Genomic DNA, 15,274 nt, shown 5'->3' on the forward strand with positions numbered 1-15,274 from the left:
ATACTTTCTTCCATAGTCATGATGCGTTTATTATATACTCTAAAAGCTTTGCTAGTTAAAGAGTAGCCTAAGAAGATTCCTTCATCAGCCTTAGCATCAAATTTGCCTAAGTTATCTTTTCCATTATTTAGAATAAAGCATTTACAGCCAAAGACGTGAAGGTGGGAAATATTTGGCTTTCTTCCTTTGTACAATTCGTACGGTGTTTTCTTAAGAATAGGTCGAATGATAATCCTATTCATAACATAACACGCGGTACTAACCGCATCCGCCCAAAAGTACTTAGGAATATTAGCCTCATTGAGCATAGTTCTCGCCATTTCTTCTAAATGACGATTTTTCCTTTCAACCACACCATTTTGTTGTGGTGTTCTAGGAGAGGAAAAATTATGCTCAATGCCATTTTCTTCACAAAAAGTTTCAAAAAGATTGTTTTCAAATTCTCCACCATGATCACTTCTAATAGATGATATATGCAAATTCTTTTCATTTTGAATAACTTTGGCTAATCTTTTGAATGCTCGAAATGCATCACTCTTGTTTGCTAGGAACAAGGTCCATGTAAATCGAGAGTAATCATCAACAATAACTAAAGCATAGTAATTGCCACCAAAGCTCATAGTCCTAGAAGGACCAAATAAATCCATGTGCAAAAGTTGTAATGGCCTTGTTGTTGAAACAATGTTTTTGGATTTAAAAGAGGCCTTTACTTGTTTTCCCTTTTGACATGCGTCGCAAAGGACGTCTTTTTCAAAACGTAGCTTTGGTAAGCCAATTACTAACTCTTTAGAGACCAACTTGCTAAGATGGTCCATGTTAGCATGAGCTACTCTACGATGCCATAACCAAGTTTCATCATTTTTACTAACAAGGCATTTCACATCATTTGAGGAAACTTCATCTAGATTAATCATGTATACATTGTCAACACGGTGCCCAATTAGCACAATTTCATTAGTGTCTTGCCTTTTTATCAAACAACATTTTGAATCAAAGGTGACTAAGTTTCCTTTGTCACAAAGTTGGCTAACACTAATGAGATTATGTTTGAGACCTTTGACAAGTATAACATTATCTATGGAGGTAGAAGAATTTTTATCAACTTTTCCAACGCCGATTACTTTGCCGGTGTTGTTGTCTCCATAGATCACGTTTCCTCCGTTTGTAGGCTCTATTGCGGTGAACTTTGATTCACCGCCGGTCATGTGTTTGGAGCATCCACTATCAACATACCAATTTGTATCCTTAGCTCCAACACGTACCTACAAAACAATTAAAATTGGGATTTAGGTACCCAAGTGAATTTGGGTCCTTGATGGTTAGTATGAGCATAATGCCCATAAGGTGCCCATCTCGTATCTTGACTACGAAAGTTTATATGTTTAATTCTAGCAAAGCATACGGGTGCTATATGACCTACTTTATTACAATAATGACATATGACATTTGGATTATGCATCCTATGCATGTTTCTAAATGGTTGCCTAGGTTGTTTCCTAAATGCAACATCTTTTGATCTATATGCATTGTGATTATAATTTCTAAATGAAGCATGTTGAGGAGGATGTTTAAAGGCTTCATTCCTTTTAGGCATGCTTGCCTTTTGGGCTTGCGGTTGCCTAATAGGAGTTTTAGTATTTTTAAATTTTCCTTTTTCAAAACCTAAACCTTCCTTATTATGAACATGCTTTTGGTTTTTCAACATTTTATCTAAGTTCTTTGAAGATTCATTGAACTTAGCTAAAGTGTTCTTAAGATTTGTAATTTCATTTTCATGCATTTTACAAGATTTGTATGGATCACTACTTGTGCTACACTTATCTTTTCCAAGATTGATATTCTCGTTTTTCAACATCTCATTTTGTTTTAAAAGATCCATATTCTTTTTCTTTAGGAGAGAATAATCTTGGGTAAGTTTTGTGTACACCTCAAGTAAGGCATCATATTCATCTTGTAAATTAAAAGAAGTGGAGTTGTCATCACTAACCTTTTCTTCGCTTGCCATTAAGCAAAGATTTGCAACCTCGTCGTCATCGGAGTCGGATTCATCCTCGTTCTCCCATGATATGTATGCTTTCTCCTTCTTCTTAAATTTCTTGTTTTTGTCCTCCTTTTGAAGTTTTGGACAATTGGGTTTAATGTGTCCAACTTCTCCACACTCATAGCATTTTGGTACCTTTGTTTTTCTCTTGAAGTTTTTCTTCATTGCAAACTTATTGAATCTTTTTAATAAGAGTGCAAATTCTTCATCTCCTTCTTCTTCATTATCATCACTCTCTTCTTGTAGTGATGTTGTTTTAAGGGCGAGACTTTTCTTCTTGCTTTCTTCACCTTTTTGTCTATTTAGCATAGTCATCTCATAGGTGAGAAGATTACCTCGTAGTTGATCAAATGTAAGTTGATCATAGAGCCTTCCTTCCACAATGGCGTTCACTTTGGAGTTCCATTTTGGTGTAAGGCTTGTAAGCACCTTGGTCACAATTTGTTTATCATTGTATTTTGTGCCAAGCATGCTTAGGTTGTTGAAGATCTTGGAGAGTCTTTCAAGAGCTTCTTCAATGCTCTCTTCATCTTTCATTTTAAAATTTTCCCATTCATGAACCAACATAAATACCTTTGATTCTTTAACGTGGTCGGTTCCTTCGTAAGTGATTTGGAGTTTATCCCAAATCTCTTTAGCGGTTTCACATGTAGAGATCTTCATATAATCATGCTCGTTAAGTGCACAATGAATGAAGTTGATGGCTTTATCATTCATTGCCACTTTCTTCCAATCATCGTCACTATATTCATCTTCTCCTTTCGGTACTTGCTTTGAGACGGAGACTTCTCCTTCTTTAGCGCTTGTTGTCTTTGTTGGAATGTGATTTCCATTCTCAATCACTTTCCAAATTCTCACATCTTGAGAACGGATCCAAATTCTCATCTTATTTTTCCAATAAGAGTAATTTGTTCCGCTAAAAAGAGGAGGTCTAGCGGTTGAGTTACCTTCACTAGTGTTGTTGTTGTTAAAGCTTGTGCTTGCCATGATCTTTTCCCTTAAACGGTTAAGTCTTTCAAAGGGTTAAGCTCTGATGCCACTTGTAGAACCTATGCACAATTACTCAAGAGGGGGGGTGAATTGAGTATTGCAACAACAATGAATCTTTTTGCGAAAGTTAAAGACAATATACAAAAGTGTTATTGTACTAGTATTTTTCCAAGAGCTTAACTCAATTGCTAAGCATTTATAAGGAGCTTTTGCTTTCCAATAGACACCAACTCAAATAAATTGATCAAGCTTTTCACCAATCGGACTTAAGCTATTCCTTAAGTACTTACGAAGCTACTTTTCGATCACAATTTATTTGCTCAAAGGTAAAAGACAATAATATTGAAGAGATGAGTTTGGAGAGATGCAAACGCTATTTAGAGTGGTTCGGCACAATCCTTGTCCTACGTCCACTTTCTTTCTCAATCGCTATTGAGAAGTTCCACTATTGCCAAGCTTCAAGGTGCTCGCGCAAAACCTTTTACAATCCGAGTCCTTAGTTTCTAACACCTCACGGTATATGATCACCACTCGTATACTAACCCACTCCACTTAGAGATACCTTCTCTAAGATTTGCCTTGAGTACTTAGTATACTTCTTTGGTATCCTCACCGACTATAGTGTTTATAACTCTTGACTCAACCTTGGAGATCACACTCCAATTTACAAAGTGTACAAGAAAACAATTCTCAAAGAATTGTTGAGACGAAATGAGTACTCTCTAGAAGAGTGTATGATTACAAGTTTAGCACTATTGAACCAATTGATATTGCTCTCTCAAATTGTGTATTATAACACCTTAAAAATGTGTAGAATGAAAGAATATGAACAAGATAGTTTGCAAATACTCACGTATATGAAATAAGGCTTCAATCCATCTATTTATAGACTCCCCAAACCTTAGAAACGTTGGGGAGTTAATGGGATGGAGCCTTTTTGTCAAAACCAGCCGTTTTTTTATGTTTTTGAATCATTTGCATCGATGCATAACACTTTGCATCGATGCAAATGTGTCTTTGAAGCTGAAATTTGAATTTTCAGCTAGGTTGCATCGATGCAAGATGAGTGTGCATCGATGCAAACCTTAAAGAATGGCTTAAAATCACTTCAAAATACTTAGGATTGATCTCAAACTTGTTGGAGTCAATTCCTATGCTTTTGTACCTTTGAAAACAAGTTTTTAAACCATTTGGCTAGCATCGAATTGCAAGATGTGCATCAAAACATTTTGTGAGTGTGTGTTGAGAGATTTAGCAATTGGTTCTTAACAAGAAGTTACCTAAGTCCTAAGACACTATACTTGTCTTCAAATGTTGTGGACTTGAGTTTCTTGTTGTTGTTGTGTTGCTTTCAACTCTTCATTCCTCAACGTTGAATGTTGGTTGATCTTTCAACATGCTTGTTCATTCAAGTTGTTTGTTGGTTTGTCTTTCATGTCGTTTGTTGGTTTGTCATTCATCAAAACCTACGAATACAAACTTCGCATACAAGCAACATGATTTACACAATGTGCTTTGAGTTGACTAAAGACACAAAAGGCTGATTATATGTATAAACAAAACCAGCAAAATCAGCTTTCATTTTCTTATATTTGAATGCTTAGAAAAGTAAAAATTTTTTTTGACTAATATATATATGTCATAATGATTTTACTCCTATCTCTGTATATCCTCTTCGAAAAAACCAAAATTTGATGAGCTATGACTACAAAGTCTTAGTAAAAGTAATGAGTTTCAATATATATTCCTTAATAATATTTATGTGGATTCGTACTTGAATCACTGGAAATAGATTATAGTGATTATGATTTGGTTGCCATTCTTATTGATATTATGACTATTTAATGTTATTTACCATGCTCCATAAAACTTAGTAAGATCCTTCTTTATGCAGGTATAATCCTTGTATTGTATAGGTGGAGAAAATCCTATTAACTCATATTATGGAATGTCGTTTAACAAAAAAAATTAAAAACGGACTTTTTTCGTTATTGTCTATTATTTTTAGTTATTTCTTACTATAAATTCTGTTGGAAATTCAACTTGCTTGTCATCCACATCATGATATCTTCCTTTAGTGTTCTGGAATGTAGCCATAAAAAATATAACTAAAATCCAATTTGATATTCCTTGAAAAAAACCCTATCTTTCCGGCACTCTAAGTGTAGCTACGTTGATTGCTGAAACCACCCTATTTTCATATTAAGCACTTTACGGTGTCGTCGTCCAATAAACTGTCTTCTTTGACCACACTTTCACTTTAGTATTAACGATACTTACTTGCATTAAAAAGACATATCGTATCAAGGTGAAAAAATATTTTAATGAATCATCTCTTCATTGCTAATAGCGATAAACAATTAGAAACCCGATGAGTGCTATTCGAAATGCATGTGAACAACATAAATACAAAATTGGATTTATGGGTGGTAGTGTATGTAAAAGCCAATGCTGCAGCATCCTTGGCTATGTTACATAATGATTCGTCTTTGTTATCTAACCCTTTTTTCTGTCTCAACTTGATCGGTTATGATCGACTAGCATTTGAAACTTTCAAAGATTATGGCATTAAAATGACTATCCATGTTGCAAGTGCTTTATCGTTGATTTGACCCTCCTTCTAAAACATTTCTACTTTCATTATAAAGTTTTTAGGGTTTATGTGTATAGCCTACGAAAACTGTAGCCATAATCTACCTAAAAAAATTCCTTTATATTTCTTGTCACTTAGTTGAGCAATTAGTAAATATATTATTGTATTCAACTTATCCAATTTCTTTTTGCTTTTAAATCCATTGCTTTTTCATTTTTAGTTATTCGTGAAACCTATTAAACCGTCTCTAAAAATCATATATGGGCTCTTTCAATATTGTAATTATCGAGGAGAAGTTTTTTACTTAATCCGTATAAGGATCCATCAACTTTTTCTTACTCAATGAGAATCATATTATGTTAGAAAGGCATCCCTTTATGGACATTTGGTTACATTGTCTATGAATTTTCAATATTATTAACTTGATTGGGCCAGCTCAATTCAAAGCTAATTTTATCTAACTTCTCTTTCCAATTTAGAGTAGGTGTTAATGTATACTTTCTCCATTTTTATTTATCCATAGGAATAAACCATTTCAGTCCCAAAAGATTATGCTTCCACCTCGTTAATGCATTGTCTGTACCCCAAAAATTTAGACAAATTTTACACTTCCAATGATATATTCTTGAGAAGATACTAAAGCTTTCTCATGATAGAAAATACAACTTTAGCTCTCCCTATACTACTAACCATATTTATGTTAACTTTTTTAATCAACTTTTGTGAAATCAACTACTTCAGCTATGTGACCACCTTTTTTACTTATGCTATTCAAACTTTTCTTTCATCTCAACGATGTATCATATCTATTTCAATACATATTTAATTATTTTAACCTTGTCATAGAAACATGTTGAAAATTTTTATTGGGACTGCAACCATAATTAGTCAGCAATATAATAGCCTATACTCTTGAACCTTGTTTAGATTTATTTATAACAATACATTTGCCCATTACGTGCAAAAAATGCAAAGTTACTAACAATTGCTTTATATTCATAAGAAATATATACCAATTCAGAAATATCATCACTACATGACCTTTTTTTAATCTCAAATTCATTATTTCTTTTTCATGAGTTGCATCGCCACTCGATAACCAATATAATTTCCCATTTCATTTACCTAGAAATTTGAATTATTATAATTTCTTTTAGCATGATAATTAAACATGGATAAAGAATGAAGTTGACTTTTATTTCTCTTAGCTTTTCCCTACACAAACCAAAATCTGTAGAATTAACTATTTTTTGTTAGCCTGTATCATCTTTTAACATTGTATTTGTCAAAAAGAAGTATTTTACTTAATCGGTATAAGGATCCATTGACTTTATTTTAGTCATTGAAGATCATGTTATGTTAGAGAGGCATCCTTTTATGGACATTTGGTTGCACTATCTATTAATTTTTAATATTATTAACTTGATTGGGTTAACTAAGTTCGTTTCAAAACTAATTTCATTTAACAATGGTTTATTATTTGGAATAGATGTTAATGTATATTTTCTCCATCTCTATTTATTCATAGTAATAAACCATTTTAGTACCAAAAGATTCTGCTTTTCACCTCGTCCATGTCGTTGTCTATACCCTAATACATACCAAATCTTTCTCATGAAAGAAAAGAAACTTTAACTCCCCTATACTACTAACCATATTTACGTTAACTTTTTGAATCAACTTTTGTTAACTCAACGAATTCAGCTATGTGACAACCTTTTTTTCCTTATACCAAACAAATTTTTACTTCATCTTAAAGATGTATCATATCTATTCGAATGCATATTTAAATACTTTATATTCAGAAGAAATATATGCAAATTTAGAAATTTCATCAATATATGGCTTCTTCTTTAATCTCGAATTCACTATTTGTTTAAAACATTACTTGTTTAAATTTCTTTAAAACACCACATTTGACCATTACAGTTTTAAATTGCAATCTCTTTTTTTCCCTAAGACAGTAGAATTTTATTACATTTGAGCCTAATTGGGCTAACTTACACCAGGTAGATAAAAGGAAAAGATCCAACAATAGAAAACATACTCTTCAGACAGAGTTTCAATCAAATTGGGGAAATGGTCATCTTACGCTCTCTCTCTCTCTCTCTCTCTCTCTCTCTCTCTCTCTCACTGCTGTTCGAGCTTCTTCCAAGCATAGGAATGGAGATCTGCGTTTCTGTTCAAACACTAACTCGTTCCTAGCCTTCCACAGCTGCCAGCACAAATTCGCAACTAGTTCTCTCCTTCCTTTTATTAGCCTTGCTTTACGATTTCGTTCTGGATTGCTAACCACCATTTCCATGCTTCTTCTTCGTAGTGTAGCACAGTAATTCCAGAACTCTCCCAAGCTTCCGCCGAATTTGCACATGTCCAGATGTAGTGAACGACTGTTTCCTCTACCAAGTTGCATCTGGGACAGAGTAGGTTAACACTCGAAATTCGTACTTAGAGCTTTTATTTAACAGGTATGCCTTCATGTAGTACTTTCCAAACAAAGTTTTTATTTTTGGTTGGCACTTCAATTTCCAGATATTTGACTACATCTGTTTATGTTGAAATCGTTCAAGGAGGTATTCGACTGGTGGGTGGTTAAATTGGAATGCCATCTGGTAGCCGGTTGCAACTGAATAATTGCCAGTCTTCTCCTTCATCCAAGTAATTTTATCTTCTCCATCATTAATGGTAGTTTTGATGATAGCTTCTGAGACTTCTAGACTAAAAAATTCTTCTATTTTATTGTGGTTTCACTATTAATTTGGAAGAATTAAATCTAATACCCAGAGAGGGAGGTCTATTGAGTTAGGGTTCGAGATAGAGGTTATTGTTGTAAACTTGGTGACCTAAGAATCTTCCTTTATTTTGACAGAAGTTCCCCTTCCGATTTGCCATAGTATGCCTTTTTCCAGTACTTTTCTTCCTTCTAAAACACTTCGCCAGCCCCAAGAGGGACTATTCCCAGCCTCAGCTCTGAGAAAATCTGTAAACTTGAAATACTTGCTTCTATACACCTTATATATCAATGAATTTGTTCAAGTTAGGAGTCGCCATCCTTGCTTGGCTAGCATAGAAAGATTAAAAGCTTTCAAGTCCTTGAAGTTCAGTCCCCCTTGGCTCCTTGGCCTACAAGTAGTCTTCCATCCCACCCACTGCAGTCTATTCTCATCTGTCTTTTGTCCACACCAGAATTGGAGAATGGCTCATTGCAATTCATCTAGAAGTGCCTCAGGGAGCTTAAAACAACTAAGCATATATAACGGAACAGTTGTAGCCACCGCGTTGATCAACACCTCCCTTTCACTTGGTGACAATAGTGCCCTCTTCCAATGTTGTAGCTTCTGATTAACCTTGTCTTTGATGTAGTTAAAATTAGCTCTCTTTGATCTCTGGACTATTGCTAGTAAACTGGTGCACGAATCCCCACACCTTCATACAGCTGTACCAGCAAGTGCACTGGGTCGTCCAAGTAATACCTGAGCGAGTCAGGGTCGTTCCCACGAGGATTGTGGTTTGAAGCAAGCTATGGTTACCTTGTAAATCTTAGTCAGGCAAAATCAAGAAGTTGTTAGATTGAGGCTTAATTGCATTAAAAGAAATATGAGAGAATGGTATAAGGTATTTTGTGAATGGAAGTAGTAATAGGAATATAGTTGAGGATAGGAGTTGCCTATTAGCCTTTCTGAATTAACTCTGGTAATATTGTTCTCTTTGCTTGTGAATGATCTCTTCTATGGCAGGCTGTTTGTGATCAACGCCATTGCCCGTGGTCATTGATCTCCTCTTCTCCAGATCAAATGCCATTGCCCGTGGTCATCTAATCTGACGGAGGGGAAGCTCTAGCAGTTCATTCTCTTGGCGATCCTACTCAAAACACCACAGACAAGGTCAAATCTTCCAGACCAGAGAATGCTGCTTATTTTGATTCTAGCCTCTACCACAGATATCCTAATTTCCCCGAAAATTGGCTAAACTGGTGTCTCGAGAAGTCCCCAACAAAGTCATGGATTAGCCGTCTGAGAGATGCCTAATCAAGCTGGCGATTCGTGCTTTCCAGCCACATATTCACATGAACCCAAGTAGATACGGGTGGTTGTCAGGCACACGGTTCTAGTATGATGAACAGAGCTGATTGTCACTGGTCATCCTATTCACCATGTTGAAGAACGAGTATGCATCTTAGAAATAAATCAAACACGGATCGAAGAAGAAACAGTAATACTTTTATTAATTCATAGGACTCAGCAGAGCTCCTCCCCTCAACCTAGGAGGTTTAGAAACTCATAATGAAAGGAAATACAATGATGAATTCGAAAATATGGTAAAAATTATTGTAAAAAGTGTTCGAATAACATAAATCTAATCCCTTAAATACTAAACAATGACTAGTAAGGGTAAAACAGTCTTTTTAGTGCTAAAATCCACTTTTGAGGCCCACTTGGTGAGTGTTTGGGCTGAGGTTTGATGAGATCCACGTGCTAGGAGACCTCTAGGGTGTTGAACGCTGCTAGGGGGTCCTCTCTGGGCATTTGGACGCTGGTCTCTACTCGTTGGGCGCTGGATGCCTAAAAGGGGGCAGGAAGCTGGCGTTGGACGCCAGTTTTGGGCCTTCTAATCTGAAGCAAAGTATAGACTATTATACATTTCTGGAAAGCTCTGAAAGTAAACTTTCCATGGCCATTGAGAACGCTCCATTTGGACTTCAGTAACTCCAGAAAAGCTCTTCCGAATGCAAGGAGGTCAGATTTGGACAGCATCTGCAGTGCTTTCTCTGTCTCTGAATCAGACTTTTGCTCCAGCTCCTCAATTTCAGCCAGAAATTACCTGCAATTGTACAAAAATACAGAAACTCAAAGTAGAATCCAAAAATATAAATTTAACACTAAAACCTGTAAAAACTTAACAAAACAAACTAAAAACTATATGAAAACTATGCCAAAAAGCGTATAAAATATCCGATCATCATAAACCCAGGTATTTGTTTTGGTTACCAACATGAGGAACTTGGAGAATGGTAGCTAGTTGATCTCAGATAGCAAGAGGAGTGTTTTTACTGAAAAACACTGATGACTTATCTATATTGACCACTTGGCCACTAATTTCCTCGTAGTTTCATAGAGTACGCAGTATACCTTGACAATCAGCAACAGTTGCACGACTGAATAGTATTGAGTCGTCAGCAAAAAATAGGTGATTGATCTTAGGACATCTGTGATTTAACCTCAAACCAGAAAACTCTAGCCTCTGCTCTCCTCTGTGGAGTAGATGGGAAAGACCCTCTGCAAAAAATAGAAATAAAAAGGGGGAAAAGAGGATCACCTTAGCACAATCCTCTGCATGGTTTAAAAAAACCATAAGGTTGACCATCCACAGTAACAGAGTACAAAACCGTCATCACACATTCCTTAATCCAATTCATCCATTTGTTACAAAAACCCATTTTCCTCATAATGGCCCAAACATAAGACCATTCAACCCTGTCATACGCCTTACTCTTGTCCAATTCAATGCCATCTCCATTTCACCATAGCTCTTGTTTTCAAGAAATGCATTAGCTCATGAGCTATTAAGACATTATCATTAATTAATATTCCTTTAACAAAAGCACTCTGATTATCACTAATAACTCTATTCATAACAAACTGCATTCTATGGATCAAAATCTTTGAGATAATTTTATAAAAAATACTGCTAAGACTTATTGGCCAAATCTGCTTCATAGAGGTAGTGTTTATCTCTTTTGGAATAAGGCAGATATGAGTATGATTAAAAGCCTTTAAAATTTTACCTCCCTGAAAGAAACTTCTGACAGCTTGACATACATCTTTCTTTGTTATTTCCCAAAAGAACTGGAAGAATCTAGCAGTAAAACCATCATCCCCTGGGGCTGAAAAGGAGTTAATAGAGAAAACCGTTGACTTAATTTCCTTCTCAGTGACTTTTCGGACCAGCATCCTATTAGTTGTATTATTGATCTTCTAAGGGATTCCCTGAATATCCTCCTCTGGGTCTTTCGGATTGCTCGAAGTAAAGAGCTTTTCAAAGTATTTTTGGGCCATTTCAGCGATGCCTTTAGAAGTAGTAGCAATATTACCTTCGTCATCCCCTAAATATCCCCCTCATTTTAGCCACTTTACTCTAGATTTCTCCCGCCAGTATCTCTCTTCCCTCTACAATGCTTCGTCCAATTCAGCCTTCATCACCCTTAGGTCAATAGGATTGGCTTGTTCCCCTTTTTCATATTCAGAAGTAATGCTTTCTTTGAGGTTGATTATTCGGGTCTTAGAGTTTGAACATGAGGTCTTTTTCCAGTCTACTAATCGATGTCTACATTTCTTCAATTTTCCAGCCAACTTGTACATCGCAGAGCCCTCCACTTCTTCCCTCCATGTGCTCTTGATCAAGTTGATTACCTCCTCAAGCTCACACTATCTTTCTTGAAATCTAAATTGGCGCCTCGTCTTTTGTTCTTACGTTTCTCCCTGAATTAACATTGGCCTAGGATCCAATCTCATATCATCTAAATGAGAGATAAAAACATTTGGCCACTCTTCTCACCATTCATAATAAATATGTCAAATAAAAAATTTCATCACTATATGGCTTCTTCTTTAATCTCCAATTCACTATTTCTTTTTTCATGAATTGCATCCCCACTCAAAAACCAATATGCTTTTCTATTTTATTTACCTTGCAATTTGAGAAACACACTTTTAGATATGGCTTCTCCAATTATAAATTTTATTCTGCACCATAATTATACATGGTTAAATAATGAAGTTTAATTAATAGTTTTTGTCCTTTGTACACCATTTTATAACCCGTGTTAAGTATTTTGAGTAGTCTTCCCAAGCATCACACAGATGAGAAATCAACTCTAAAGTAAAGTTATATTTTGAATAAGTTAGCTATATCAATAGTCCTTGTCAATATGTAAATAGTCCTTGTTAATCAGAAATTCCCATTTAGGTTGTCAATTGTGTTTCATAGTGTCAAATTTGTAGTGATATATAATCCATCACGTGAAAAATAAGTTGTACAATCAATTTCTATATGTGTTTAAATTTTTAAGGTATTACTCAACATTGATTATGTTTAAGGCATATATTCTCATACACCATAACATAATATAAATCATACTCATATAATATAAGTTTCATTCAAAATATATTTACAATGATACATTTCTTTTTGAATATCATTGCACATATGTAAGTCTTGTGATCCCCAAACATAGAACATCTTCCAAAACATATAGTCCATGATTAAACATATACTACCAATATTAAATTACTTTGTAAACTTTAGTTAATACTTAATTATCAGTATCATATGTCTGAGACTTTTGTTTTTTTCCTCCCTTTCGGGTGAACCTATTGGTTGAAAGCTGGCATTCTTCATCAATCTGATTAGCAACAACCGAACCACACTTTAAACTACTGGTAATTCTTTTAGCTGGTGTTTTGTATTTGAGGCTTTCAACACAATCTTCCACAAGATCCTATACAAAGACATGCATGACAGTTCACTTAGAATATTTTCAGAACCTAAATAACATATATCAACATGATATTAAAAATACTTGCACATACTGACCACAGTAAGCTAAGGATCATTATCACTCTTAAGATTAACATGTCTGGACATCTCTAATGTGTTGCTACCTCCATTCTCCTATTTACAGTGAAACCCTAATCATAATTAGATATTAATGTATATTTTGATAAAAAAAATTGTATGGTTTGTGATGAGCGGATAATTTATACGCTTTTTGGCATTGTTTTTAGGTAGTTTTTAATATGTTTTAGTTACTTTTTATTATATTTTTATTAGTTTTATGCAAAAATTACATTTCTGGACTTTACTATGAGTTTGTGTATTTTTCTGTAATTTTAGGTATTTTCTGGCTGAAATTGAGGGACCTGAGCAAAAGTCTAATTCAGAGGCTGAGAAAGGACTGCAGATGCTATTGGATTCTGATCCTCCTGCACTCGAAGTGGATTTTCTAGAGTTACAGAAGCCCAATTGGCACGCTCTCAATTGCGTTGGAAAGTGGACATCTTGGGCTTTCCAGAAATATATAATAGTCCATACTTTGCCTGAGATTTGATGACCCAAACTGGCGTTCAACGCTAGCCAGAGACCCTTTTCTGGCGTAAAACGTCGAAACTGGCACCAGAACTGGAGTTAAACGCCCAAACTGGCATCCAAGCTGGCGTTTAACTCTAAAAAAGGCCTATGCATGTGTAAAACTCAATGCTCAGTCCAAGCACACACCAAGTGGGCCCCGAAAGTAGATTTCTGCACTCTCTGCACTTAGTTACTCAATTTTTGTAATCCTTAGTAACTAGTTTAGTATAAATACTATTCTTTCCTATTCTATTCGTATCTTTGGACTTTTAAGCTTATGCCATTATTCACATTTGAGAGGCTGGCCACACAGCCATGCCTAGACCTTTTTCTCTTATGTATTTTTCAACGGTGGAGTTTCTACACCTCATAGATTAAGGTGCGGAGCTCTGCTGTTCTTCATGAATTAATGCAAGTACTATTGTTTCTCTTTCAATTCACGCTTACTTCCTCTCCAGGATATACTCTCGTACTTAATTCAGTTAAGTCAGAATGAAGGGGTGACCCATGACAATCACCCATTATCTTCGTTACTCGCTTAGCCAAGATCCACGTGCCTGACAACCACAAACGGTCTACATGATGTTCAACGTAGTCATTGGACGACAGCCGGAGTATAGTCTCTTGGGTCTCTGATCCACGGATTTGACTTGCCTCTCCTGACAACAGAGCACTCAAATCCGTGAGATTAGAACCTTCGTGGTAGAGGCTAGAACCAATTGGCAGCATTCCTGAGATCCGAAAAGTCTAAACCTTGTCTGTGGTATTCCGAGTAGGATCTGGGACGGGATGACTGTGACGAGCTTCAAACTCACGAATGTTGGACGCAGTGACAGTGTGCAAAAGGATAGAGAGATCCTATTCTGACAAAAGTGAGAATCGACAGATGATTAGCCGTGCGGTAGTTGTGCTGGTATTTTTCATCCGAGACGAGAAATCCGACAGTTGATTAGCTGTACAGAAATCGTACCTGGACCATTTTCACTGAGAGGACAGATGGTAGCCATTGACAACGGTGATCCACCAACATACAGCTTGCCATGGAAGGGAGCACGCATGATTGGATGAAGACAATAGGAAAGCAGAGGTTCAGAAGCAACAAAAGCATCTCCAAACGCTTATCTGAAATTCCCACCAATGAATTACATAAGTATCTTATTTTATTTTATGTTTTATTTATCTTTTAATTATCAAAACCTCATAACCATTTGAATCTGCCTGACTAAGATTTATAGGATAACCATAGCTTGCTTCAAGCCGACAATCTCTGTGGGATCGACCCTTACTCGCGTAAGGTTTTATTACGTGGACGACCCAGTGCACTTGCTGGTTAGTTGTACCGGAGCTATAAAAAGTGTGATCACAATTCCGTACACCAGTTTGGAAAACATATCTACTTATTAAAGTGGAACAGGTATACACGTACAGTGATGTTAACAGATGTGCTAACGTCCATTTCTTAGGCTTGTTTTTCGCAACTGTTTCTTCATTATCACAAACTTTCATGACTGTAAATCTGATCA

The sequence above is a fragment of the Arachis ipaensis genome, chromosome B10 (assembly GCF_059453495.1).
Source record: "Arachis ipaensis isolate K30076 ecotype BB chromosome B10, ASM5945349v1, whole genome shotgun sequence".
Lineage (NCBI taxonomy): Eukaryota > Viridiplantae > Streptophyta > Magnoliopsida > Fabales > Fabaceae > Arachis > Arachis ipaensis.